Source organism: Triturus cristatus, chromosome 10, assembly GCF_964204655.1.
Source record: "Triturus cristatus chromosome 10, aTriCri1.1, whole genome shotgun sequence".
In the NCBI taxonomy this organism is placed as follows: Eukaryota; Metazoa; Chordata; class Amphibia; order Caudata; family Salamandridae; genus Triturus; species Triturus cristatus.
In genome coordinates this window covers 1,152,154,097-1,152,175,639 of record NC_140593.1, presented here as the reverse complement: position 1 = coordinate 1,152,175,639, position 21,543 = coordinate 1,152,154,097, and the positions used below count along the sequence as shown (strand labels likewise).

Sequence of the window (21,543 nt, the reverse complement as noted above, 5' to 3'; positions counted from 1 at the left end):
GGGTTCGCCGCATTCTTGTGAATACGGTGCATCCCTGCATTTTTTAAATGACGGAGCACGGCCTTAGCAATTCTGGAACTGCACGCGCTCCGCCAGTTTATTGTATATATGCCCCCAAGTTTTCAATCAAGCTGGACATGCTGAACATCTGGGTAATGGTAAAACACCCTCCTTGTGCCCTTATGGGTGGTTAGTTTTATTGCGATTATACATTGCCTGGTAGTTGTGTTTTCCAGTTTCTTGGTTGCTGTCCTCAAAGAAGGGGTAGAGAAATTAGTCATGGCATGATTATGCTGAGTATGTTTGGTTTATTTGGGTGATTTGCCATTGGTGGGCTTGAGTGGCTTTTTGTTGCTCCATCCATGGTTTGATCTCTAATTGCAGCCAGACCAAGTGGTGGGTTGACCTATTTGCCCCATTCCGTGTTAGTGTATTCACAGTCCATCATCTCTGTTTTGATGGTCCGGTTTCGAAAGCACCACATTCAGTCCTGATTTTGCATGTCCATGCTGTTTGTCTTTGTTATGCTGGGAATTCTCGCACTTGTTTGACTGAATTCTGTAGCCTCTACACCTTTGTCTAGTCCATTTTGGTATGTACCAGTGGGCGTGTGTGGAGTGTTTTGCTTATCGCACTCCTTTTGTATCTATTTGAAGATATTTTTTTGGCGGAATATGTCCGTTTATGGCTGTATGTGAGAAGGAGCATGTGATTTTTTTCGGTATTCATAGAGGCATGTTTTCCAAGTGACCAAATTTCGTGTGAGATTTCTTGCTAATTTACTTCTTTATTACTATGGGATGAGCATTCGCTGTTTCTGCGGGTGACTCCATCTTAGCCCTGCCCAATGTTAATCACCTACCTCAAGGGGCTGCCCAATAATTATTTTATTTCCACCAGGATTGTTGAAACAGCATCTGTTCAAGTCCTCAAGAACAGCGACATCAATGCATTACATTAACATTTATTTATTTACATGGATTTCAGGAGTGGAGACTGGATAACTCTTAAGAAAACCCTTGATGTCATGAAAGACCTGCATATCCTGAACGAGTTTAGCTAATGTTGTATGCCCCCTCTGCATTTAAAGGGACTATAAAGTGTACAGAGAAAAAACACCTGTTTGGTAAGTCCTGCATCTCTAACAATCACCATCAATAGAGGTTTTAGTATGTTTGTTTGATGATGTCAGCTTAGGTTTCGAGATCTATTGTGACCTAAAACACCCAATGGCCCCTTTAAGGTGGGTTTAGCCCCCACCAATAAACCTCTCAGATCTTGTATGTGGCCATGCAGTCCCACTCCCCCTTATTAATGGAATATTATGTAATTTATTCTAACAAGTTAAGATGACCTTTACCTGACACTGAAATTGGACTTTGTTGTCTAAGAAGAGATGAGACTGTTGTCCTATTGATCCTCTTATGAAAGAGGTGTCACATCATTGCGGTGGGATTTCAAGGCATCCCCCCACCGGGAGAGGTTGTGGAGGTCTGCCTGGTGCCCCTGGTGTCACAAAACTTGACAATCATTTTAACAGAGTCACCTGTATTTTGACAGTGAGTAATATCTGCAGCCCTGAACCCGGAGTGATCCCGCTGCTCCCCGGGGGCAGTGGAACAACAGAGATTTATTTCTGTGGCGCTATCTGAGAAGCTCATTTTATTCCAGTAAGGATCTTTCCACCACAATCAATTTCACAAGCCAAGGTGTATAATGGAGGTCAGTGGAGCGGGCCTGGAGCTGCGGCAGCGTCTGTCCGCGGCGTGTAAATGGCTGCAGAAGCCGCCGCTGCCGCTGTGCATGAGCGGGGGGACATTAAACTAGCTTTGGCGAGATTTGCAATGGCAGCCAAGGCTCACCCCACCCCCCCGCCCTAGGCACATGTTGGTTGTTTCTGGTGTTTAAGTGAAATGGCTCGGGATAAAACATTATTAACCTTTCGGCTCTAGCCGATAATGTTCATGGCAATGTAACTGAAGCAGAGAAGGAAGTGTCAGCGCTGAACGCTGTGTAAGGCGTGACGCATTGCAGACAGCGTCATCTGTCCAATCAGACAACAACGTCTGTTGATGTTTGAAAGGTCAATGGGCTAATAGTGGTGTGTAGGCCCTGTTTGTCGAGTTGCCCCTCTTCCAGGCCTATTAAATACATACTTTTTTTTAAGACTGTTGTAGTTGGAGGACAAAGTCTCCACACGAGAGTCTGCAGCCCCTCAGGTAGGAGGTAAGTTCTTTGTTCCATGTTAGGGATTTGGTTAAAGCCAAACCCTGATAGGTACTGTAGTGTCCCGCGGGACATGTTCTAGTGTTCCGACATATGACCTATGTCATCAGCCGCTCCCGGAACACTGCCTCTGTTCTCACCCCACACCCATCCATCATAGGTGTCACTGGTCAGGGCCCAAGCTACCACAATGGCGACGAGCGGGTCCGTTCCCATGTGTCAGCTGGCAGCAACATTTCAGATTGTCATTGGGGGAAGAGTGGCCAGAGTCTAAGGCCCACCCCTGCACCTACTGCCAGGTAGGTGTCGATGGATGCAGGGCGAGAAGACGGCCACCCAGTGCACATATCAGCATCCTCCAGTGAGGCCCCAGCAGCCGTAGTGACCAGCCCTGCAGCATGAGGTCAGTGGAAATATGCAACAGGGGGAAGCGTCACAGCTACCCTCATGCTCGAGGTGGCTCTACGCTGCCAATCCCACTGTAAGAGGCGAGAGGCCTCCCCCGTTCTGGCAGTGCTTGCATGGGCAGAAAGTCGCCTGCACAGATGTTGAAGTCTGCGAAGCTCCCACCAGTGAGAAGAGGGGGCACATCTAAAAAGAAGTAAGGCTCGCACACGCTGCCATACACATCTGATCCCCAGGTGCCCCCTACGTGCTAAAGTGCCCTTCAGCAGCCCCGCCTTCTGTCAGCCGTCCCTGGGAGAAAGGAGGGAGAATCGCCCTCTGGTGCATGACTGATGCCTGCGGAAGTGGCTGCTGCATGCCACCTGTTGTCTCGCTGCCCAAAGAAGCTGACTGACAGTGAGGAAGGTGGCCCGAAGAAGATTACCACTGCGATGGCCCTCAAGAAGCTGACTGCTGCGGCATAGTGTCAATCAGCCCGGCCGCCGAGAGAAGACAGCCTGTAGTGCCCCCACTCACAGCAAGCAGCAGCAGAGACTGTCAGTGGAAGAGCCTGCCCAGCTAGATAGCAGCGTAAGTCCTACGCGCCTTCTAGTGGACATAGGCCGCTACAGCAAGTGGAGAGCTCCTGTTGCCTCTAGCAGTGATTGTACTGCAGTGACAGTGCCCGGTACCTCAGTATGGTAGAGATGATATGAAGGGCAAAACGCGTGGCACTAGCACCCCACCAAGGACAGCAAGGCACAAGGTTGGTCCACCGCAGCAACGGTAGTGCATGCCCGCCTAGCAGCTAACGACTGCCAGCAAGGGAGAAGAACTGATTTGTCAGTGAAATAGAAGTGAGATACTAACTAACCAAGAGTGTCCACACCCTCCTGGTGACTGCATATTGTGTGGAAGGGAGAGCCTGGAAACCCCTGCAGAGGGAGAGCCCTAAGAAGCACAAATTTACCACAGCAAGATACTTTAAACCCCTGCCCATTGCACCTGAGAGCCCAAAGCTGACCTAGCCAAGGAAGTGACACTAGAAGGCAGCTGAACTCTAAGCAGCAAAGCATGAGAACAGGCAGTGCCTAAGAAGAAAAGGATTCGAGCAGCTCAAGTCATTTAGCCACGGGCTGCTAGAGAAGGCTCAAGGTGCATTGGCCTGAGAAAGGAGGCCACCTGGAGAGAGGGAGAGGGAGGGAGAGAGAGAGAGAGACAGAGGCTGTATGACAGCCTCTGAAATAAGAGAGCCCTCAGAGAAAGAGAAGAAGTGGAAACACTGAGATTGCATCAGTCGGCTACCCCAGTAGCAAATGGTCACCTTTGGCAGGTCATTGCGCAGGTCACACTGAATGATTGACCCAGCCAAGCACGTCCGCACTTAGGCTGGGCCAAGTGCAGTGATGGCGTAGCCTCGAGGCGCAAGCACTACACCCTCGAGTGAAGAACGGAGGAAGGAAGAGGCACAACCCTCCACCCATGGAGCGGAGCACCAAGCAGATCCCTGAGAGAGAGAGAGACAGGAACTGTGAGAGGTCCATCAGGATGTGAAAGAATCAAGTCCTACTTTCATGACCGGGCCTGTGAGAGGCCACGATAGAAGAAGAAAGTCAGACCTATGAGCAGGACCTGACCAGGGAGGTCCCTGGGAAGGGAGCACCACAGCGAGAGGTCTGGTCAGAAGAGTTGCACGATGCCGTGTCGTGGAAGAGTCTAGGAGAAGAGCATGGCAAAAGGTCACATTGCCACGTCACAAAGAAGATGAAAGAGGAGGAGAAGAGAGTGGCACAATGCCATGTCACAAGAAACAGTGATGAGCAGAAGAGTGTGGCACAAGGCCACAGTACCACGTAACAAAGAAGAAGATGAAATAAGAGGAGAGAAAGGTGTGTGATAGAACCATCACATGGAAAATCACTGACAGTCATTAGTGAGTGTCATTGTTGTCAAGTGCATCACTAGAACCACCTAAGGAGCACTGTACATTCAGACTGGAGCCCCATGCCTGCGAAACACCCGAAGAGTAACAAGGTATCCCTGGCGCTGTTGGATGCAGACCACCCATAAACCGTCTGTCAGACTCAGTGCACCTGAGACTTGCTGAAGAAAGCATATGAAACAATTGTACCATCCACCCTTGGAGTTGCACAAGTGACTTGGACGTGGCTCTGATAGGAGTTCCGCAGTGACCCCTTTGTGAGGCCTAAGTGAGACCTGCACAGCCCATGCAGGCCCGTGGCAATCCAGGGGCAAGGGCCTTGAGGGAATTCCAATGTGAGGGAATCTCAGCACGAAAGATAAATCTGCAGCCGCTCCACGACAGGCACCAGGAGAGACTGAGGTCGGGGAGGGAGACTCGTCATCCAAAGACCATCTGGCAGATCCCTGTGCACCTGAGTCCTGATAGCAAGAGTACACTGACCCTGAGACAACCACCCTTTGTGGCTAAATGAGCAACTTGGATGTGGTCCTGATGGTGGTTCCTCAGTGACCCCTACGCACGGCCTACCAGAGGCCCCATATAGTCCTTTGGCAGCCCAGCAGTCAGGACCTCAAGGAAATTACCACGTGAGGGAGTTCTGGCATGAAAGAGAAGTCTGAAGCTGCCCCACCAATGGCTACCAGTAGCATCAAGGAAGACTCCCATCCATCGCAATGTAGTCCTCCGTCTTTGAGGGTTGCCACCCATGGAGCCAGGGCACCATCAAAGAATTCTCTGCAGGTGACTGCTCCACCACTCCTGATGCATTCCACAGTTTGAACTGTTGAATCACCCCAACACCATGAGCGCAGGCGGAATCAAACAACAGCACAGAGAGAATGTGACACCACAGGCAGGGGATTATAGAGAAGCCTCTACTTCATCCACGTTGCACTTGTTCCCAGAGTCATCTGGTAAAACCAAGGGTGCGTGCAGTGATGCCGGGTGCAACCAGCTGCACCTATTTGCCGATCCTGTATTGTCCTGCGGACTGCCTGAAGAGACTCGGTGGTGTTTCTTTTAGTTGCTTCTTCTCTCCCACAGGTTGCACTTGTTTATTTCTTTTCAATAAAGTTTGGGTGGGATGTAGTGTCCTGTGGGACACGTTCTAGTGTTCCAACATATGCCCTATGTCACCAGCCACTCCCCGAGGGCTGGCTCCATACTCACCCCACACCCATCCATCACAGGTGTTAATGGTCAAGTGACCCTGCAAATGAAAGGGGCCGGGCACACATGCCCTGGGCCAGTTCCAGTGGCCATAACCATGGCTCTGTGTCATTATTCTGCATACAGGTACTGAAAAGGCTTCATTCCCCCCTCCTTCCAACTGTACTCAACTCTCAGGCTTTACCCATCATTACAAGACTCCATGCACCATCCCATTCTCACAGCATCCACACTCAAATTCTTCAGCATAAGCCCTAAACCCGTGCATCACATGTAGATTATGTCACTACATCCTCCTCTTTTCTTACACACATGGCAACACAGTCATGCCAAGTCCCTAGATCATCCTTTCCTTACAAACAGTAGAGATGTCACACAGAAGGAACATTCATTCCGAAAAAATAAGACAAATTCATCTCTCCCCAAAGATGGTGGAAAACAAAATCAGGTCACCTCGGGAGGCCTGCCCGCCGACAGTCCTTCACTTGGGGGCCAGCACTATAGCCCATCCGCTTTCTAATTTAATGAATAAAGTGATCATCTCCGGATCTTATCCCTGGAGTTGGAAGGAGACAATTATTATGCCCCTCCTAAAGAAATCCAATCTAGATAGCACATACTAAAAAGGATTGTCCGAGCTCTCTGCTTCTCTGTCCAGCAAAGATTCTTGAGAAACACCTTAATATCTATCTGATGGAAATTACAGCACAGCAGCACTGGCTGAATGACTCCCACTTCAGCTTTAGGAAACATCATGGGACAGAAACCGCTCTGATTTCAGCCACAGACTGCATCAAGCGGCTAGTGGATGAAGGACAGGGTGTGGCTCTGATACGCTTGGATCTATCAACGGCCTTTGAAACTATATCGCCTTTGTTGTTGTTCGATCGACTACAAGATCTGGGTATCTTTCATCAAGCCCTAGTCCTTGTGTCCTCATTCCTTAGGGACAGATCTAAAAAGGTGAAGGTACAGCACTCTTACTCAGAGGTCTTCACCCTGACATGTGGAGTCCCGCAGGGCTCCTCGCTAAGCCCCACGCCCTTTAATATTTACGTGCCCACCCCCCAGTTGCAATAATTCAAGCACTTGGAATGAAGGAAGTGTCATATGCTGACAACACTCAAATTATTGTATCAATCCCCACAAATTCATGCTTGCTAGAAGAAAATGTCTCATGATGTATGTCGACAGTGGCAGACTGGATGGTCCGAAACTATTTAAAGCTTAATGGGGAATAGACTGAGGTGCTGATTTTTGGCGCAGGTTAGCCCAGCTGGAATAGTAGCTGCTGGCCAGAATCACTTGGATCCTGCCCGACCCCGGGGAAGAAGGCAAGAACCTTGGAGTTCTGGTAGATACCGAAATCAACCTCAATGCCCAGGTGAATCGTACAGCAGCAACCTGCATCTGGATCATAAGGATGCTCCAGAAAATCTTACTGCTTATTCAGCAGTCAGCCCACAAGCAGGTCGCACTTGCCCTAGTAATGTCCAGACTGGATTACTGCAACTGACTATACTTGGACTCCAATAAGAGCACACAGTACAGACTCCAGGTGGTACAAAATGCACTTGCCAGATTAATCTTTGATATCCCCAGGCGCCAGTCTGCCATCATGGGACTCAAGGCCTTACACTGGCTGCCGATTAGAAAGCGCATTATGTTCAAATCTCTATGCATTGTGCACAAGGCTCTTTATCTCCCATGTCCACTAAAAATAAAAGCTATGTTCGCATGGTACATCCCAGGTAGGAACCTGCAATCTGCGCATCAATACCAGCTCATGGTGCTGAGAACTAAAAGAAAAAAATGGGGTGATAGAGCATTTTCAATGGCGGCAACAGACTCTGGAACTGCCTTCCACAAAGCCCTGGGGCCATTCCTCAGCTGTTGCCCTTCAGGAAGGCACTCAAAACCTGGTTATTCTCCCTATAGATTATTTCTCTTCATCTATATCCATAGCAGAGTTTGTCTATAGCGCATTGAGGCCTTTGGGTAACTGTTTGCGCTCTACACATTTCAAAATCAAATCATGTCTTCTCCATCATCCAAAACCAACTCAGAGACAATACACACTATTCGTCTCTCCCGCACAAACAAAAAAAGTGCATCCCAGCACTCCACAACATCCAACGTTTGGTCACACTAGCGATATCACCATGACTGAGCACTAGTCGTTAGGTAACAGCTAAAACTGCACTCAGCACCACGCCCTCTGGATGCGGCACCAACCTCTGATGGATGTCTCCTGTATAGAATGTGGAAAGCCTCCAATATGCACACACGACAAATAAAACATTGAAACAAAGTTCAGTCCACTCTCTCCATTAGTGCATATCATCATGACTGACCAAAGTTCTGTGGTGCCACAGTGAGGAAGCACCAACATACTACACCCTACACTCACACCCTCTGAAGCCCAGCCAGATCATCCATGAGCAACAATGACCGATTCCAGTACACACTAGCTGAAACACATGCACCCCAATGGACAAACAAGGCATACACAAATGTACTCTACCACCAGTACCACGCACCTGTCAATTACTCCCCTTTGAAGGAAATGATAAATGCTCACAGAGCACTTATAGGTGAAACGAAAACACATAAAACACCTCACCCAGATGTACTCTGTTTCCAATAACATGTATCTTTTCGAAAGTTTGCATTCATATAAAGTGATGACCTGCTCTCTCATAGCACTGGTGCACTTCAAGCAGACTAGAGCCAACGCAGGAGCCCAAGGGTGCCTGCATTGCAAGGAGAATTGCTTTTATGTGCAGGAAGACATAGTTTCCTGCACAAAAACAATCTCTCAAGGCATTTTCATCTTTCTATGTGTCCTTTCTTATTGCAGCACACATAGAAAGAGGAAATAATGAGAACATAAAAACTTTTCTCCTTGTTATGCCATCCTCTGGGAGGTGTAGTGATTTCACGCAATCCCAGGTTTACAAACCTTTGTAAATCTGGGATTGTCTAAAATTCATGGGTGGATGAATGGGAACACCCGTGTTCCTTCCATCGAACACCTCCCAGAAGGAAATTACGCTGCATTGTACTACTTTTTGTTTTGCAAAACCATGTAAGGATTGCAAACTGCCCCTTTAGCAGCTTTGAAAATATTTACTAGCATTTTGCGTCATGGGCACACCACAACAGTGGTGCAACCATGACACAAAATGTTAGTAAATCTGGCCCATAATGCCTATTACTTACTGGTAATCTTCATTACTCCAGGTCCCGTTGTCCTCGTCCCATTCATGAAAATGTGGAGATAGCATCACCCGACAGAAAAAAAGAGCACAGGAATGCTGGGAACCTAACCCCAACCCCTCCCACTGGGAGTACATAAGGAGTACTTACCCAGCATTCTGCCTGAACTACCAAGCCCAACAGGAAGGCCGGCCATCCGGGAGGAAGTGCAGGGCGTAATGAATGGGAGGAGAATACCGGTAAGTAATAGGGCATTACCCCCAGGTCCCTCCTGTCCTCATCCCATTTATGTGAAAGTGGAGAATACCAAAGCCATAAACCCGGCCTACCAAAACAACCAAACACACCCAGGAAACCACACCAAAAGCAGTAACCCAAGGAAAGCAAAAAGAAGAACCGCAGGCAGGGCATATAGCCCAAAAAGTACCCCAACAAAGCACAGGTTCGCACCCCCCGCACAAAACAAGCAGGAAACGACCAAGGCGAAAAAACAGAACACCTCCCAGAGTGCAGCGAACACACCAGGAACCCCCCAAACCACCAAGGAAGGAGGAGAACCCGCCAAGAAATCACCAAAGGCCGCCAGCAAACGGAAGGACAGTGAGGAGGCCACTCAAAAAGAAGACCCAAGAGGCCAAAAAACCCCAACAAGCCAGGAACAGGCCAACATGGACACAACCACGGCCCACGGCCCGGAAAATGGGACATCAGAAGCCGAAGATGACAACAACACCAAGGAGGCAGCCAGCCATAGAAAGGAGAAGCAGAACACCAAGTCCCAAACCGCCAAGCAGAAGGAAGAAAGCCACAAAAGCAACAAGGCCAAGAAACCAAGGCACCCCCTAGAGACTCCCAAGGGCAGAGTCCCAGAAGGGAAACGGGGCCAAACCAACCAACAACTCCGGCACCCAGAGGACAAAAAAAAGGAAGCCCCAAGAGGACCCTAAAAACCACACGGACGCCCACCGGACGCAAGGTGGAAAAGCTTAGCACCACCCGAACAGGGAGCTGAACAGACACAGAGGGAGGGAGCCCGAAACCAGAACGGAAGGTAAGCCCTGAAAGCCGAACCGACACGCAAAAAAACCCAATGGAAGACAAGGGGAACAAAGAAAGACCCCACAGCCCCCAACCAACAGGCATGAAGGGCGAAAATGGCCGACAACAGGACAAACCCCCCAACCAAAAAGAAAGGGAAAAAATTGACCCGCCAACAAGGCAAAGCACATACTCAAGGAACCAACCAAGGGCAGTGCCACACAGACCAAACCAGAAAGGGGGGGAATCACTGACCAAACACCAACCCCTCCCCGCAGGCCGAACCGGGCCCACAGAGTGCCCAGAGGACACTGTAGCTGAAACCCCCAGAGGAGGACCAGGCCCTGGGCAGGAACGTCCAGCACCAAACAGGAGACCTGACACAGGGCAACTGCCAAGCACCCAGCATGGGAGAAGGAGCCAAAGCGGAAGCCCACGGACAGGCAAAGAGACCAACGCAAAGGCACACACCAGAAGGCCAGACAACCACTGGAACGCAGACCAACAAGGCAGGCCCCTAGAGCCATAAGGGAGCAGGCACAGCACCCAAAGAAACCCAGCTGCCGAAAGGCCAATCAGAAAGACCAGGGAACCAGACCCCAGTCCCAACCGAACCGGAAGGACAGGAGAGGAGTGTAACGCCCTGAACGTCTCAGGATCGTTTAACAGACACGACAAAAGGACGCAACCACTTGTGAAGGGTTAGTTCTTTTAATGAAGGCAAATAAAATACAAAGAACAAACAAAAGTTATAGTCACTGGAATCCTCCAGGCTAAGTACGTTACCAGCCCACAGCACGGATGGTCCTAACCGTCCTCTGCATATACGCCGATCCCGGCGTATGCCAACAGAGGGCAGAAATGAAATGGCCGACAATGCCAATCGGTAGGCTGTGAGGGGCACGAAGAGTGTTGGGGAGAATCGAGGAGTCAGGGAAACACCCAGCCGGGGTCTCTACCTGAAGGGAGCAGCCGCTCAACCTCTTCCTCAGACTGCACCGGGACGCGGAGTCACCTCCTGGTGATGCGTCACCGCTACCCCAATCACAAGCAAGAAGACTGAACCGAGAGCAGCCGCTCGATCGATCCTGTGGACTTCCGAGTCTGTAACGCGGCAAACACCTCCTGGTGTGCGTTACAGCTGGCAGTCCCTGTGTCTCTGGTCGGGCTGGGAGTTACGACTCCAACCAGCAAAAGCGCCACTGCGCTTGGACTCAGCCGAGTCAAAAAGCGAAGCTCAATGGTTGACCGGTAGAGCTTCCGGGTCCTTCACAGGTGACGATGGGGCAAGACACGGCCCAGGGAGTAACGACTCGACCTACCTCCGTTCTTGCCTTACTGGAGCACCACTCCGGAACACTGCTCTTCACGAAGCAGGTACGTCGGTGTAAACACAATATCCGACAGCCTTGTACCTCCCGGTTCCTCCCTTTATAGGGCGTGTTTTCCTTGAGTTATGTAACAGCTCTCCTGTTTACATAAGGGCGTGTTTCCCTTGAGTTATGTAACAGCTCTCCTGTTTACATAAGGGCGTGTTTCCCTTGAGTTATGTAACAGCTCTCCTGTTTACATAAGGGCGTGTTTCCCTTGTATGACAGGAATTCTTGACAGTACATCCTCCCTCTCAGCGGCTCCCCACGGGTCCAGCGCTGGCAGGAAAACGCCGATGGAACAAGGAGACCAAGCGCGGAGCATGAACCCCTTCAGCCGGTTCCCATGAATGCTCCTCCGGGCCATAGCCTTTCCACGCAACCAGGTACCACAGCTTCCCCCTGCGCCATTTGGACGCCCGTATGCCCGACACTTCATACTCCACCTCCGACTCCACGCATACCGGCCTAGGTGTCCCAGACGGCTTGGAGGGTGCTGGTTTGAGCAATGATACATGAAAGACAGGGTGTATCCGCAATGACTGGGGCAAGCACACCTTCACGTTCACGGGACCCATACACTTGGTAATTCGATAGGGGCCCATGTACTTGGGATGGAACACACTGTTCTTTCGAAACCTCATGTTTCTTGTGGATATCCAGACGTAGTCTCCAGTGCGGTACAGTGGCCCGGGCCTTCTCTTCCTATCTGCCGCAGCCTTGTATCTTCTCTTGGCCTCTATTAGGACAGCCCTTGAGCGCATCAACGTGTCTTTTATGTGTGCCACCCTGTCCGCTGTGGCGGGAATCCTGTCCTCTCTGAACGGATGTAGAAATGGCAAGAACCTGGGATGTTGGCCATAGTTGCTATAGAACGGAGATGACTGTGTGGAGCTGTGAGTGGCGTTGTTATAGGCTATCTCTGCAACCCATAGCAAGTCGACCCATTCTTCCCTGCCCTGGTCCACAAAACATCGCAGATACTGTTTGAGCGTTTGGTTCAGGCGCTCGGTTTGGCCGTCCGTTTGAGGGTGGTAGCTGGTGGACAGGGCGGTCTTAACATGCAGCGCAGTGCACCAAGTCTTCCAGAATTGCGCAGTAAACTGCGACCCCCGGTCCGACACGATCACCCCAGGTAATCCATGCAGTCGTACCACATTCTTTAGGAGTAGTGACGCCAATTCCCCGGCCGTAGGGACTCTCTTGCAGGGGATGAAGTGCCCCATTTTCGTCAAGTAATCCACCACCACCAGTATTGCCGTCATCCCCTGGTCTACCGGTAGGCCCACCACGAAGTCCAGTGATATGCTATCCCATGGTCTATCCGGGGTCGGAAGTGGATGTAAGAGCCCTTGGGTTCGGCCATGGTCGGCCTTCATGGTAGCACACGTAGGACACTCCTGTCCCCACCTCCTGACATCCACTCTCATGGTTGGCCACCAGAAATGCCGTCCCATGCTAGCCACCGTTTTTTCAAAGCCCAAATGACCTGCGCATGGAGAGTCATGGCACCAGATGAATGCTTGTTTCCTTAGCCTAGGCGTGGGTATCAATAGGCACCTGCCCTTCAGGGGTATCCCGTCCTTCAGCTGCCATTCTCTGTGACTGAGGAGCCACCTCCGCCATGCGAATGACCTGATCCCTCTCTTTATTCCCCTCAGGAAAGTATCCGGTTGGATAACCCCCAATACCATCCTCGGGGAAATGATGGAACGCTCGGTTGCAGGCAATGGTTCCTTAACTGCAGATTGACGGGACAGGGCGTCCGCCTTCCGGTTTTCCGTCCCCGGCCGATATGTGATGCGGAAGTTGAACCCCGCAAAGAAGATCATCCACCGCAGCTGCCTGGGAGAAAGGTGTCTAGTGGCCGTCATGAACTGTAGGTTCCGATGGTCCGTGTACACCGATACCACATGTCTTGCCCCCATCAACCAATGCCTCCATTCGGTGAAGGCGTCCTTGATTGCGAGAAGCTCCTTCTCCGCAATATGGTAGTTGCGTTCGGCGTCGTTGAGTTTGCGGGACATGTACGCAACGGGATGAAGCACCCCTGTGTCGTGGTTGCGTTGAGACAAGATAGCCCCCAGCGCCACATCCGACGCGTCCGCTTCCACCACGTAGGGGAGATCCGGATCGGGGTGAGCCAACACCGGCGCCTTACCAAAGGCGCTTTTCAGGGCCTCAAAGGCTTTGTTCGCTTCAGGGGACCAGACAAACTCATTGGACTTCCTCAGTAGCTGTGTGATTGGGGCCACCACTCCTGAAAATCCATCTATAAACCGCCTGTAAAAGTTGGCGAAGCCAATGAAACTTTGGACGTCCTTCACGCTTTGGGGCACCGGCCATTCTTTCACCGCCTTGATCTTTCGTTCTGCCATCTCCTGTCCCTCTGGACTCAGCATCACTCCGAGGAATTCCACGGATGTGACGTGGAAGTCACACTTGCTGAGTTTACAAAACAGCATGTTTTCCCTCAGCTTTTGGAGCACAGCTTTGACGTGGTGTACGTGCTCCTCCACACTGGACGAATAGATGAGGATGTCGTCGATATATACGACCACGTAGATATCCAACTCCTCTCTGAATACCTCATTCAAAAAGTACTGAAAGGCTGCCGGGGCGTTGCACAGACCGAACGGCATGACGAGGTACTCAAAAAGGCCGAACCTGGTCTTAAAGGCGGTCTTCCACTCGTCTCCGTCCCTCATGCGCACCAGATGGTATGCCCCTTTCAAATCCAACTTGGTGTAGATACGAGCTTTCTTGACCTGTTCCAGAAGTACACTGATGAGAGGCAAGGGGTACCGATTTTTTATGGTTATCGCATTCAATGCCCTAAAGTCCACACAGGCTCTCAGCTCCCCATTAGCCTTCGGGATGAAGAAGAGTGGCGAGGCGGCCGGAGACTTGGACGGGCGGATGAATCCTAGCTTGAGGAGTTTATCCAGGTACCCCCGGAGATGCACGTTTTCAGGCTCCGTCAGGGCATACAGCCTGCCGCTGGGAACGCTGGCCCCTGGCACCAGGTCGATCTGGCAGTCAAACTGTCTATGTGGTGGTAGCACTTCCGCCTTCACCTCATCAAATACATCCTCAAAACTGTGATAAGCCTGGGGGAGAGCCACATCTTTTTCTGCCGCTGTAGCCACCGTCTGACTCCCGCTCTCATCTGCGTCAAGGGATTCCGTTCTTATTCCACAATGCAGGATGCAATACGGTGACGTCATTTCGATGCGATGTGTTGGCCAATCCACAAAGGGGTTGTGTTTCTGTAGCCACGGCAATCCCAATATGACGCCATATTGGGGCGCTCGGATGATGTTAAAATCGATTTGTTCCAAATGGTTCCTCCCATATCTCATCGGAAGGACCCCCGTGTGCTGTCCGATGGGCCCCGTCACCAATCGCCTTCCGTCTACCGCATAGACGTCTTCGGGTACTGCTTTGGGAAGAAGCACTAGCCCTAGCCTGCATGCCTCGTTGTGGTCCATAAACATGCCAGTGGCCCCTGAATCCACCATGGCCACAACGGGTATCCACTGGTCATGCACTCCCACGTGCACCGTGATAAACAGGTGTCGTTGTCCCTTAGTGACCGAGTTGGAAAGTGAAGGGATGGATGAGTGACTCCGAGATGCCCCTTCTCTGGTCTTGGAGTCCTCTAGTTTTCCGCCGGTATGTCCACCACGGCTGTTACCGACCGGTTGGCCCGATAACGTGACGTCTTCGGTTTGGCAGGGCATTCACGTACGTAGTGGCCTTTTTTGCCACAATATAGGCACAATCCTTGTTTACGGCGTGACTCTTTCTCCGTGGCTGTGAGGCTCGCTCGTATTGCGCTGATGTCCATGGGTTCTCCCTTGGATGCGGTGGAAGTTTCAGGACTTCCCACCGTCACATAGGATGGAAGGGATTTTCCTTTTCTCCCATGATCCCCCTTTCTTTCACTTAGCCTATGTTCCAGCCGTAATACCAGGTTGATAAGGCCCTCACATGTCTTGGGTTGAGGGTCAATATGAGCCACGGCGTCCTTGAGCTCATCGCACAGCCCTTGATGGAAGAGCGCCGTCTGTTTAGCAACAGGCCACTTGGTTTCCGCAACCAGCCTTCGGAACGCGTTGAGATACTGCACCAGGTCGTTGGATCCCTGTCTCAACTCAAGCATTTCACGGTCCGCCGTGTACGAGTCAGCCCTTCTGTCGAATACCTTCAGGAATTCCTCGCGAAAAGCACCCCAATCACATAAGAGGGGGTCGTCCCTGCTCACCAGAGGTACGGCCCATTGTGCCGCGTTTCCAGCCAAATAGGATATAAGGAAAGCCACACGAGCCTGACTCGTGGGGAACGCCTTTGGTTTGCACGATAAATGTAGCGCCACTTGTGTGAGGAATACCTGCACTGTGTTAGGATCCCCACTGTACCTCTCTGGTGTTGCCAAGGGGATGGCTACCGGCATTTCCACTACTACCGCAGGGGTCTGGTTCGTGAGGGAGGTGCTGGGCGTGAGCGGGTCCAATTGGATAGCATCCAGTCTGGCTTTTACATCGGCTGTTTCTTGCCTAGAGGCAGCCACTTCAACTTGCATGGCCGCTAAAGCAGCCAGCACATCATCAAGGGTTGCCATGTCTGTTATCGACCGGGAGACAGTTAGTGTTATTAGGGTCGGATATTTTGTAACGCCCTGAACGTCTCAGGATCGTTTAACAGACACGACAAAAGGACGCAACCACTTGTGAAGGGTTAGTTCTTTTAATGAAGGCAAATAAAATACAAAGAACAAACAAAAGTTATAGTCACTGGAATCCTCCAGGCTAAGTACGTTACCAGCCCACAGCACGGATGGTCCTAACCGTCCTCTGCATATACGCCGATCCCGGCGTATGCCAACAGAGGGCAGAAATGAAATGGCCGACAATGCCAATCGGTAGGCTGTGAGGGGCACGAAGAGTGTTGGGGAGAATCGAGGAGTCAGGGAAACACCCAGCCGGGGTCTCTACCTGAAGGGAGCAGCCGCTCAACCTCTTCCTCAGACTGCACCGGGACGCGGAGTCACCTCCTGGTGATGCGTCACCGCTACCCCAATCACAAGCAAGAAGACTGAACCGAGAGCAGCCGCTCGATCGATCCTGTGGACTTCCGAGTCTGTAACGCGGCAAACACCTCCTGGTGTGCGTTACAGCTGGCAGTCCCTGTGTCTCTGGTCGGGCTGGGAGTTACGACTCCAACCAGCAAAAGCGCCACTGCGCTTGGACTCAGCCGAGTCAAAAAGCGAAGCTCAATGGTTGACCGGTAGAGCTTCCGGGTCCTTCACAGGTGACGATGGGGCAAGACACGGCCCAGGGAGTAACGACTCGACCTACCTCCGTTCTTGCCTTACTGGAGCACCACTCCGGAACACTGCTCTTCACGAAGCAGGTACGTCGGTGTAAACACAATATCCGACAGCCTTGTACCTCCCGGTTCCTCCCTTTATAGGGCGTGTTTTCCTTGAGTTATGTAACAGCTCTCCTGTTTACATAAGGGCGTGTTTCCCTTGAGTTATGTAACAGCTCTCCTGTTTACACAAGGGCGTGTTTCCCTTGAGTTATGTAACAGCTCTCCTGTTTACATAAGGGCGTGTTTCCCTTGTATGACAGGAATTCTTGACAAGGAGCCAGAGACCACAACTTCAGGAAGCCCCAACATCCCACCAGGAACAAGGCCAGCAACAGAGCCCAACCAAAGGAAAGGCATAGGAGCGGAAACCACCAGACCCTGGACCCAACCCGACCAGGGGCCAGACAGGGAAGGACTGAACAGAAGGGGAGGGTGAGGCAAAACCCCAAGGCCGCTAAGACCCGAGCAACCTAAACAACAAAGAGGCACAACAGGGAAAACCCCACCCCAAACAAAAAAAAAACACCCCCAGAAGGACACCCCAACTGGAAACTTGGGGGGGCGACAGGAGTCACAAGAAATGCCCCCACAGGGACCGAGCAGCCAGCCAACCGAACCACAGACAGGCCAGCCAAGACAGATGACCACCAACACGGGTTCCTACACAGGCTCAGAAGGGGCGGGACAGGGCAACAGCCACAGTCCCAAGCAAGTCAAGCCACAGAGGCAACAAAAGCCATTTTGCACAGGCAAATAACCTCGGTCTGAGGCCATAAACAGCAGAACCACCCCGCCCTCCCAAGGACCGGGATCCACCGAAGGGGGACCAGCCCCCCACCAGACCAAGACCATACAAGAGGGTGGAGGCCCTCTACATGAATATTCCTCAGGGTGACACCCTCACAGTAGTAGAGATGGCCTTAAACTCATTGGAATGGTCTTCCCCAACTCCGGTCACATTCATAATGGACCTGGCTTCCATAGCACTGACCGAAAACTTCTTTGAATATCAGGGGCAACTATACCATCAATGCCAAGGAACTTCGATGGGGAGCACTTTTGCTCCCAGTCTGGCCTGCCTGTATATGGCAGCCTTTGAGGCACAACTCATCAACACTGACCGTAACCCGTTTCGACAACATCTTGTCCTCTGGAAACGGTTAATTGACGACATCTTAATCTTCTGGAAAGGCTCCATTGATACTTGTAACACCTTCGTACAGTGGATCAACCAACAGAACCCTTTCCTGAAGTTTTCTCACACTGTCTCAGACACAATAGTTGCTTTCCTGGACCTAAACATCAAACTAGCAGAGGGACAGCTCTCAACTAGCTTATTTAAGAAACCCACAGATCGCAACAGTCTTCTTCTATATCAAAGCTACCACCCCAAAGCCCTTCGAGACAACCTCCCTGTTGGCCAATTCTTACGTATTAGACGTAACTGTACCTCAACTAAAGATTACAAAGAAGAAGCAACCTCCTTAGCCACCAACCTCAAGACTAGAGGTTATCCTCCTAAAGTGATAAGTGACTCTATGAAAAGGGCCCTCAATAATCCAAGAGAGTCCCTTTTAGAGGTACACCACAAACCACCTGAGGACATCATGACATGTGTAACCTCGTTCACACTCAACTCAGTCTGGACCAAGAAAACCATTTTGAAACATTGGGGGATTCTCAATACAGGAGATCTCCAAATACCAAGACCCAGATTTGCTTACAAGAGAACAAGTAGCCTACGAGACATGTTGATTCTCACTAGACCAAGAAAAAAGGTTACCCCAACACAGACCACTCTCTGGGGCTTACCACCAGTCCAAGGCCATTTTCCATGCGGTACGTGTACCGTCTGTGAATTAACCACAATCACGAAAGAGGTCACGTTACTTACCAATTTCAAATGGAGCATTAAGAAACATACCAATTGTAACACCAAACAATGTATTTATTTGATCACGTGCCCCTGTGGGCTGCAATACATAGGTATGACTATGCGGACAGTCAAAACCCGCATAATAGAACACAGGAGCAACATACGTTGCCAACGCACCACAACCAAACTCTATAGGCATTTTTTGGAGTCACATCACTCTCCCGACTCATTACATTGGGTTATACTAGAATCCCACACTCATATTTCCCAAACTTCTTTGTTTAGAGTAGAACAAAGATGGGTACATAGACTGTCATGTGACACTATCGGACTCAATGATGACATCCCTTGGAGTGCTCTACCATAAACTGGATACTCCGCTGCGTGGTCTGTGACACCTCAATATATATTACTATTGAACTGTGACCAGTTACCTTTAATATCATCAACTAGGCACCAGCAGCCCACCTCACATTGTCTGCCCATTATGATATCTCCATCCTCTGCCCAGGAGTACCTTCTCTGAGTGAACAATCCACACAACACTTGGTTATTTACTCTTGGGGTTAACCTATCAGTGAATCATATACACTATTTCACATCCATTGTTGCGTATCGCAAACTAGCGTTTGAGGTGAGTGTGATCCACTCAACAAATAGACATCAGCCACAACGACAGCACGGCACAATAGAGGTAGCGTATTGATTATCACAGAATCATCACCTAATTCAGGGCAATACATAACACAACTATAGATAGAGTGTAAAGAATCGATTTTCCACTCATTAAGACCTCCCCACACGCCCCCGTGTTTTGCACAACATTGGTTTGCACTCAGATGACTGGTTGGCATACCTAATCGAGTGTGACGAGTGTAGTTCACACCCTCGTGGTGCCGGACTACATTGCGCAACCGATTTGAATGGGTCTACGGACCCTGTGAGAATCCTATTTCCACATTCTCCATAAGACTGCTGCGGGACGTTACTGCTTACGTTTCCAGTAACCAATAATATTCGACTTTACGACGCCATGGAGACGCGTACTCCTTCACGCCCCGGCGTCTGCATTCATGTCCTAGCAACCAGACACGTCACCACGCGATGTTACGATACGTGGTAGTACGTCAGGCTCACTCCCACATTTTTGTTGTATATCTAAGCAACAGCGGCAGATGTCCTTTACCACCCCGGACTCTGGCGGCTTGGCTAGGTCTGCAAGAGAAGCGCTCGTTAGCGCTGGTGAGTACGGCCATTACTTGTACCTCCGGTACCCTGTTCTCTAATATATTTTTAAGCTTGTCGATTGATTCTGATGGGCTACTCTTACCTGGAAACAATTCTCGAATGCAGTAGATCATGCCGGTTACCACATTCGACGGCATCAGCTTGAGCGAGAGCTCTAGTCAGACACGGCACGGTTAATCACTCAGTGTTGCTGGCAAGGTTAGAAGATATGGGGGTGACAGGTCACGCCTTGGAATGGCTACGGTCTTATTTGACGGATCGTCAACAGGCAGTGACATTAACACCTTTTGTTTCCTCCTGGACCCCGGTCCGCCATGGAGTACCCCAGGGCTCAGCTATCAGCCCTATACTCTTTAACGCCTATCTGAGACCCCTGATCCCTCTAATAAAATCCTACGGGATCGAGGTGGTTAACTATGCTGACGACATCCAGCTGATGTTCTCCCTGGAGGGAGAACATGCAGTGCCCATGAATACCTTCCAGGCCTGCATGCAAAAAGTCTCAGAATGGCTGAGAGCCAATTCATTGCAGCTGAATGCCGGGAAAACGGAGGTACTACACTGCTACGCAGCGAGACTGCCTAAACATCTCTCGGGTGAGTTCCGACTTTTGCCGGAAGACGCCCCGATACTGCCAGTAAAAACAGTCCATAACCTGGGGGTTATGATGGATGAAGATCTCCAGCTGCAATCCCAGGCGAACAAGACCATAGGCACCTGTATTGCCCTACTCCGAGCTTTGCGCCAAATCCTCCCGCTCCTCCCTATTGAGTCCAGATCTCTGGTGGTTCAGAGCGTGATCCTAAGTAGGCTCGATTACTGTAATTCACTGTTCTTGGGTGCCTCTCGGTACACTGTACAGGGACTGCAAAGAATACAGTCCGCCGCAGCCAAACTGGCCTTGGGAAGACAACGTGACTCCTCAACAACACTGGCATTGAGGGACCTTCACTGGCTCCCGATCAATAAAAGGATCGAGTTTAAATCATTGGTCATGGTGTATAGAGCCCTCCATAAAATTGGTCCTCCTCCGCTGTGCGATAGATTCTCATGGTATGAACCAAAGAGACTTCTTCGGTCCACCAGCCAAAGTCTGGCAGTGGTTACCAGAGTTAAACGCACTAAGACAGGAGGCAGGGCCTTCAGTACGGCGGCAGCCCGCCTCTGGAATCAAATCCCCCAAGATCTACGCCAAGCTACATCATTGCTGAGCTTTAGGAAGAATCTTAAAACATGGCTCTTTGGCAGAGATTAGAGTGTAACATTCTTGGCACAACGGCAGGCGTTCCTACTGTCTCAGGTTTTCTTCTATAGTCTCTTAGCGCCAGGATGCCCGTAGGGCGACAGAAAGCGCTTTAGAAGAACTTTATACAATACAATACAATGCAGACACGCTCTGATTTCAATCATGACATTTTAAAGGTCCGATAACATCAACATGTGAACTTGACTAGAGGCAACAACTTCGATACTAAGCTCTGTCTTTTTCACAATTGTGCTTTGATTGTCAGTAGTTGTTCCTTTTTTATCCTCTTTTACCATAGGACCCAATCGGTGTCCTTTATAGCCACCAGCTCCGTTGCTAGCCTGTCTAGTCAATGTATTAGGTGAGTGAACCTCCTCTGTCCTTGAGAACGGCTTTAGCATATTAG

At 50.5% G+C, this 21,543-nt stretch overlaps 1 long non-coding RNA gene across 1 annotated transcript in view; it reads left to right on the top strand.

Annotated features, from left to right (window-relative positions):
• Positions 1 to 21,543, top strand: part of LOC146796793 (uncharacterized) — a 147,267-nt gene that overhangs the window by 108,600 nt on the left and 17,124 nt on the right. The window contains exon 3 of the long non-coding RNA XR_014969957.1: positions 988 to 1,126. This is a non-coding gene — a long non-coding RNA (uncharacterized LOC146796793). The remainder of the gene's footprint in view (positions 1 to 987; positions 1,127 to 21,543) is intronic.